This window comes from Apis florea, unplaced genomic scaffold (assembly GCF_048593485.1).
Source record: "Apis florea isolate Af1SG1 unplaced genomic scaffold, ASM4859348v1 contig_3496_pilon, whole genome shotgun sequence".
NCBI classification, from domain to species: domain Eukaryota; kingdom Metazoa; phylum Arthropoda; class Insecta; order Hymenoptera; family Apidae; genus Apis; species Apis florea.
The window spans coordinates 8,363,332-8,370,796 of NW_028256773.1; positions in this window are offsets into that span (position 1 = coordinate 8,363,332).

Here is a 7,465-nt window from a genome sequence, read left to right on the forward strand (position 1 = left end):
AAAACAGAAAGTTAAAAATTCAGTTTAAACTTTTATGGGAAATTATTAAATTCTTCAACTACGCAATGCACAGAGTGAATCATAAGGAAGTCCGAGAAGTTGTTCACCTTTATCAATTCCTTTGCATACAAGTATCTGTTCCTTCTCTTCTTTCACTATCACTCCATTTGTGTTTTGATGACTGCATATTTCAAGTCATATTTTTTTAGTGATATCACACATTACTATTAGGAAATGTTTAATTTTACAAAAATAAAAAGTAAAATTTATTCACTTTGTTTATTACATTTTACTTTTTTTTTTGTTTATTATTGTTTTCATAATAAAAACAAATAAATATATTTTGTAAAAGTTTGTGCACTTTATGAAAAAAACAAACCTATTAACGAAATTATAACGGAACGCTTTCAAAGCAACTCAAAGTAATTATTGATACATCTTTTTACGATAAGCGTTTCACGTTTCATTGACAAAGGTGCATTGACTCTAATCATAGGTGCAATGGCGCAAGATTAAAGGTCAACAGCTCGAGAAATCGATTCAACGCAAATTTCTGCTCCCATTTTTGGTGAAACAATCGATATTAAGCATTCTAATCTAATCATTTCATCTATATATATCGTTTACTTAATGAAATTCTAAAGAGTTTGCTATGTCAAACGTCACATCCTCTCGTCTCTCGTACCGTTTGAAAAATATTAGGGCAAAAAGATGAAGTCGACACCAGGAATTCTACGAATCCTCTATCTTTAAGAAGTGACTGGCATTTATCTGGGTCATTAACACTTCGAAAAAGAAACAAAGAACTTTTTCTCTTTTGGAGCCCATTCATTAATTTTTAATGTCTATCATTGCAGTTTTAATCGCTTATTTTATTTAAATTTATTCTAAAATTTTTCCGTAATTCTTTCTACGAAAAGAATATTTGATATCTCATTTAAAAGTAAACGATGATAATTGCTGGAATGTATCCAATAAATTGAACAGAGCATTTTGTTTCAATTTTTTCATATATTTTACAAATATTCCATTACTTTATAATAAAAAAAAATCTTCGTAAAATTAATGTTTCGAAGTGGTATTTAATCAAAACTTTTAAATTAACTTCTAGAATCCGTCAAACTCGTCAATGATCATGCTCATTCTTTACTCATCTTTTCAATCACCAAAAAAAAAAAAAAAAAAACAGGGAAAAAATAAATCTCGAAGAATTTGAAACAGCGTCGAGATTCCGACCGACCTATCCTTAATCTCGTAAGTTCCAACGTTGTTTGAAAAATTGACCAAGATAAAAGAAATGCCTGTTCGTCGGTCCGAGAATCAAAACAATCTTGAACAAACTGGGCGTCCCTCTCCAATCCGAAGGACAAAGATGGCAAAGAAAATTTGCATGGAAGGCAAAGGTCGGTGGACACGAAACCGTGAAATTGTTTATCGGACTATAGCAAAAGGGCAGAGATGCCCGGCGTCTGCGCGTCGCGACGCGTGCTATGTATAGCCAATGATACGTCTGGTGGCCGGGGCATCGGTTTCTTCGTGCGAATTATATGTTCATTGCAGGCTTGGTCATCGGCCAAGACGCACGGTATTATGTTTTCACCTTGGAGAAAAAAGCTTGCACCACATTGAACAATACATCTCCCGACCGAAAAGGTGCACATATTATTATTATTATTTAATCCTCGTTTCTTCTCGTCGAACGGTCGCCATAACCAAACCGTTATCCTTCGAAATACCGCGGCGGTGTTGATCATCGAACAGACTTTCGTTGAGTAAGGAAAAAAAGAAAATAAGAGATAGATATAAAAGGAATTTGGAGAACGTTCTCGTTATTTCCTGTTGGATGACTGAAATCGCGTAACACCCAGTGGAGAAAAGATACACCGGAGAGGAAGAGATCGATCGATTAGAAAATATTTTATGGAATAAAATGCGCGTGATTCTCAAGAAATAAAACGAAGGTGCACGTTCTTCGCCTGTGCCTGCAAGAAGCATTCTTTCCTCTGGAATTTGTACCGATAAGGGCGTGTGCATATCGCAGTTGCTGTTTATACAAGAAGGTAATTCAGTGGTGGAATGTGTTCACATCAGTGTTGTCCCTTTATCTGTTAAAACCTTTTCAGATGGATACTCTTCTTTCCATTCTTTTTTTCTTTTTAGAAATATCCTTCTGAAAAAAGAATCATAATCTTTCGATTGACTATCTCAATTTAAACGACTTCTCTCAATTTCGATAATACTGTTCTATCCTATTTTTATTCGTTTTTTAAAAGTTTTATATACGTTTGATTTTTCCGCGTTATACTCATTTGGTGAGTCTATAAATGTACCTTATCTGTCAAGCTTAAAGAGTGAGATTCAAGTGAAATGGTCAAAATCTTTCTGCGAAATATAATAATAAATATGATCGAGTTTAAGTTTAAGACTATTCAACGATTAAGGACATCAAATAATTATTTTAATTTGCTTTGAATCTTCCCTTATCTTTTGAAAAAGGTGAAGAAAAAGATGCGATATTTCGACGAAATAAAATTTTTAAACTGCTATTATCAAAATTGAGAAGAGTTACTAAGCTAAAAAAATTCATTTTATGATCTAACGAATCACGTGTAATTGTAACAAATTAATATCTCGTGCAATGATTGCAGAGAGCGTAAATTTTAAGCCAGCTAGTTTCCAACCGCCCTTTCGAACAGTACGTGACAGATAAATGTCGATAATCTTGTGAATCGAATTTACTTTAACCAAACAAGTTTAATAAGTTCGTAGAATTATTGATACGACGCGTACGCAAAAGCTAGGATGCGTGATAAAAATCCTAGATAGACGCCTTTGATAAACGAGCGACGATAAAACGATAAAACGCGTGAATATTCGATGTATCGTAATTGGAATAATCTCATTTGTCGAAAGAAGAGAGACTGACGAGTACTTTCATCTTTTCACTCAATCATGCACTTGTTGCAACGATTTGAGTAAACTCGAAAGAAAGGGATTATTTTTAAACGTATAAATTAAAATCGTAAGCTTTTGAAAAAAAAAGTATATATCATAGCTCGTCCTCTTTGATCAAAAAATAGCATTTTATTTAAAATATTTTGAGTAACATTTTATTTTTAACGTGATAAAAATTTTAATATATAAAGGACATTTTTAAGGAAGAAAAAAAAATTTTTCGATTCGAATAATAAAAACGGAGGAATCTTGCAAGTATAAACATTTGACTTCCTTGGAATTATTTTCGTCTCGCAATTATCATCGACTGTGGAAACACCGATGGTTTAATTATCGATAATTATTCTCGCAATCATTTTTTAATCGCGTTCACAATGTTTTCTTTTCGGCTAGGCGTTTCGAAAGATTACAACAGCAAATTGCCGCGTATTCCACAAGTTTACTTTCTGTATTTGGGACGCTCGGTCGTTAAACAAGTTCTTTGTCAGGCGGTTTGCGGTTATAAATTTCGTTGTAACATATATACGAATGTTGAACGGACTTAATTAACAATGTGAGATAAAATGTGAAAGTATTGTTGAAAAATTCTAGTTCGTCTACGAATATTGTGAACGTTACAATTGTAGAGAACAGATGAAAGGTAAAATTACTTTTGTTTAAACAATTTCTCGCAACCCGATGAATCGAATCAAATTAAGGATATATAATTTTTCAAAATTATCAAAAATTATATAAATTCGTGTAAAAATAGATTTAATATTATTTTATTACGCGTATTACTTTTATTATCGAATCAACGTGCATGATATACGATTTTATTTTTAAACTTTGGATTTAAATTTCGTTTTTCATATTCACTATGGGTCTCGAATATGGTTACTAAGAAATTATTTTACGTGTGAAGTCATTGTTTCGCAAAATTGATAACGCAAAAGAAACAAGATACACCGAATGCGAGTACTTAGAATCATGGGGATAATCGATACATGTTTTCAAATAGTGAGGAAATTGCATGGAAGCAAAGTGATTTCTTATGTCTAAAATTCCTTTCGACGGAATCGGTTCGTTAAAATGAAATTCTTCACGTAGGAAAAAAATTTCACGTTACGAAAAACTTTTTAACCTTTTATATTACTATCTTTTTTTTTTTAAAAAAAAATCAACGTTTAACAATTTATTAATATTCAGTCACTAGAAGATATTTTATAAATTTTATAAATATTTTTCCTCTTTTGCGCGTATTGTCACAATATATTTATACAACGTGTATTTTCTTAAATTTCCCTAAAAAAAAAAAAAAAATTTTTCTTTTCTGAAGTGTTATAAGCTATAGCTTGTCATCAATGTCTAGTACATTTTTTACTGTGAATTTCTGTTGGCAATTTACACGGACACAAGCCTAATAGTGATGATTATAATTTTTACGAATCGGTGTCTGACCACTATAAGCATGTTCCACTTAAAGCAGTTAATTTTTACCTTACCCATTTGCTTACTCGAATAGAAGAATACGATATAAGTTATAAAAACTTGTCGATCTACTTTATTTCAAATATTTTTTAAACGATCAATTTGTCCCTAAAAAAAAAAAAAGATTTCAATCGAATCAAAATTAGAATTTTCTGATCTTCGATCTATTTTTTTACGATGCAACACGAATCTATATTATCTCGTCCATTGTTGCTACATCACAAAAAAAAAAAAAATGATGAAAAGCTATCGAAAGTGATAAAAAATCATTACTTCGGTATCAGCCGCGGATTTTGCGCATCGGAGCGCATACCCTCTTTTCCTCTCTCTCCTGGTGAGGGTGAGGGTTTGGCAGGGAATGTAGACCTCAGCGGCAAACTGTACACCAGAGCACAGAGTATTGATTATACGGTGGTAGCAACCGTATGGTGAACTTAAAAGAGGTTGCTTCAAGGGTATCGAATAAAAAATTCGATTTCCTTCGTCTTTTTCTTACCGGGTAAAATCATCGGGCAGAGGATATTTTTCTTAAATATTTAATCATATCGATATAACTACATAAAACTGAAACTTGAAAATTAAATCTAAAGAAAACTATTATCGCATCGTCCATCATTTTCTTACACGATTCAATTCGAATTAATCGGTCAAAACTTCGAAGAAGATATCTTGTTTTTTTCCCTCTCCCCAAACAAGTTCGGATAAACGGCATTCCGTCGCGGCTTCTAAAAAGAAAAAAAGATTAAACGTTTCGCGGGATTTCCTCCATTCCGTGCGAAAACAATGCGAAATAGTGATCGGTGAGGTGTAATGGAAACGTAAGCGAAAAGTAAACGCTGGTCTCCCGTTACATTCAAATTCCATCGATCGAGGCGCGTTTTCCACGAAGCGAGCCGGCTTGCACGCGCTCGAACAGGTGTAGCAGGAATAATGGAGAACGATCGCGTTGCGCCTCGCAACGTTTACAACGCATACACCCCGCTGTTTTTCAGCGCGGCGCGGCATGAAATTACCAGCCGCGTTGTTATGCGTGAAAACGCGAAACGTCGAACGGCGATCAACTGGAAAGGGAGGGTAAGCCGAGTTGTCGAGCGGTAAGCCGACACGCGCGTTTACAAACGGGGAGTATTTTCCCACCGCGCCATCTCATCTTATGACTCGGATTGCGAAAATATTAACCGCCTCGGTTGGGCACACTGTACGGTGACAGATAATCGTATAACCTGCGGTTGTAGTTCGTACGATAATCGAAGACAACGTACCAATCCAATTCGCGGCTGGATAGATTGGTATGAATTTTTGCTCGAGCTTGAGTGTAACGTTGCAGATTTTTGATGTTTGGACAACGAGAAAAAGGTTGTAAGGTCGAAGCGAATCTGGTTAGATGCGATTACATCGATCGCGTTGAACGCGATTTAATCCCAATGGCTTCGGTATGCGTTCTTGTTCTTGCGTACTTTTCCCTCACGTTTAAGCGAATAAGTTGATTGTATGCAAGAAGTGTTTAATATTTGAATACGCATTGAAATCGCGTAGGATTTTGGGACGAGAGGATGTTCGATTTAGGACATTTATCGTATCATAGGGAGACAAGTTTTGAATATGATTTTATTTGGTAAGGAATAGAATCTGGATAACGTGTTTCTTTCTGATATCGTGTTTCATAAACATTTCAATACGAAACAATTCTGAAAGTAATTCATTTTAAATAAGATAATTGTATATTTTTAACAAATTTCGTTTCCAACTATTAGGTTGCAACTTCATTTTATGTAAGAATATAGAATTATTGTGGGAAAATTTTCAAATAAAAAGTTTTTTTTTCATATGGAAAAAACTGCGTATCCGTTACAATACAATCTGTTTTTCCACTCTACGATCAACAAATTATTGCGGAAGTTATTCGTTCGTCATATCTGATGTGTTCTGCGCTCGTATTGGCGAAATAGGATATTTTAAACGAATATTGCATATTAGTATCAAGGCCATTTTAAATGTCTCATACTACTTAGGATAGTTGTGTAATCCTACTCCTTGTCATCTCATTAGTAACGCGGTTTTGCCAACCGAGGGTGACTATCGTGTGTGTGCGTGCGTGTGTGTGTGCGCGCGTGCTTAATATGGCGGTTAAATTTATGAAAGTTCGTTGCCACGTAATCTCATTTTCAACAATGTTGCTTTACTCATCGATGAGTTTACGTTTCCTATGGCACGTTTAACGACGATATACCCGCTGACTATTTTATGCACCATTGAAATTTCATAGTAATATATAAAACTCGGAGATGATATCATGCGTATCAACAATATAAGATCGCTTAAAAAATTGTTAATTAATTAGGTAACGTTACAAAATTTGCTTTGCAATGTAAGCTCGAAACGTCTGATGTGATAAAACGTAAATGAAACGTGGTGCACGTCGTTTTTCAATTCTGTTTGAATTTAAAAATTATATTTAGAAATGATAAAGAAATTTGAGAATTGCTATTTTATGAAGTGGATGATAAATGTAAAAAAAAAAATCTTATTTTTATTTTTCTTCCTCTTCCTGAATGTTTGAGTAAAATATATCTTTGTATAATATCTTCCGGTTGAAATTATAAAATTTTATCATTTTTATATCATTAATAATTTTCTATATAAAGAAATATAGATGATTAGAGCACAGAGATGTAGATAATTAGAGCACCAATGATCAAATATGCAATTGCAGCTGTCGGATGACATCTTGTAAATGTTTGAACAATAATATTTATTGGTTTTTCATGGAAGCATATGCAATTGTTGTGACCTCATCGTACTATCGCTATAGATAATATAATATCTTCTCAATAAAATAATAAAATTTATCAGATTTGTTATATATCGAGAGCAGATACTTTCTTTTTTTTTTTAAACATTATACTTTGCACATTTATATTGATTTTATAAGTTTTATTTTATTTATAAGTTTTATATTAAAACAGAAAGCTCATGTTATATGTAATCGTGTATTTTTAGAATAATCTTTAAAAAAACAGCGCAATACTTTTTTTTTATC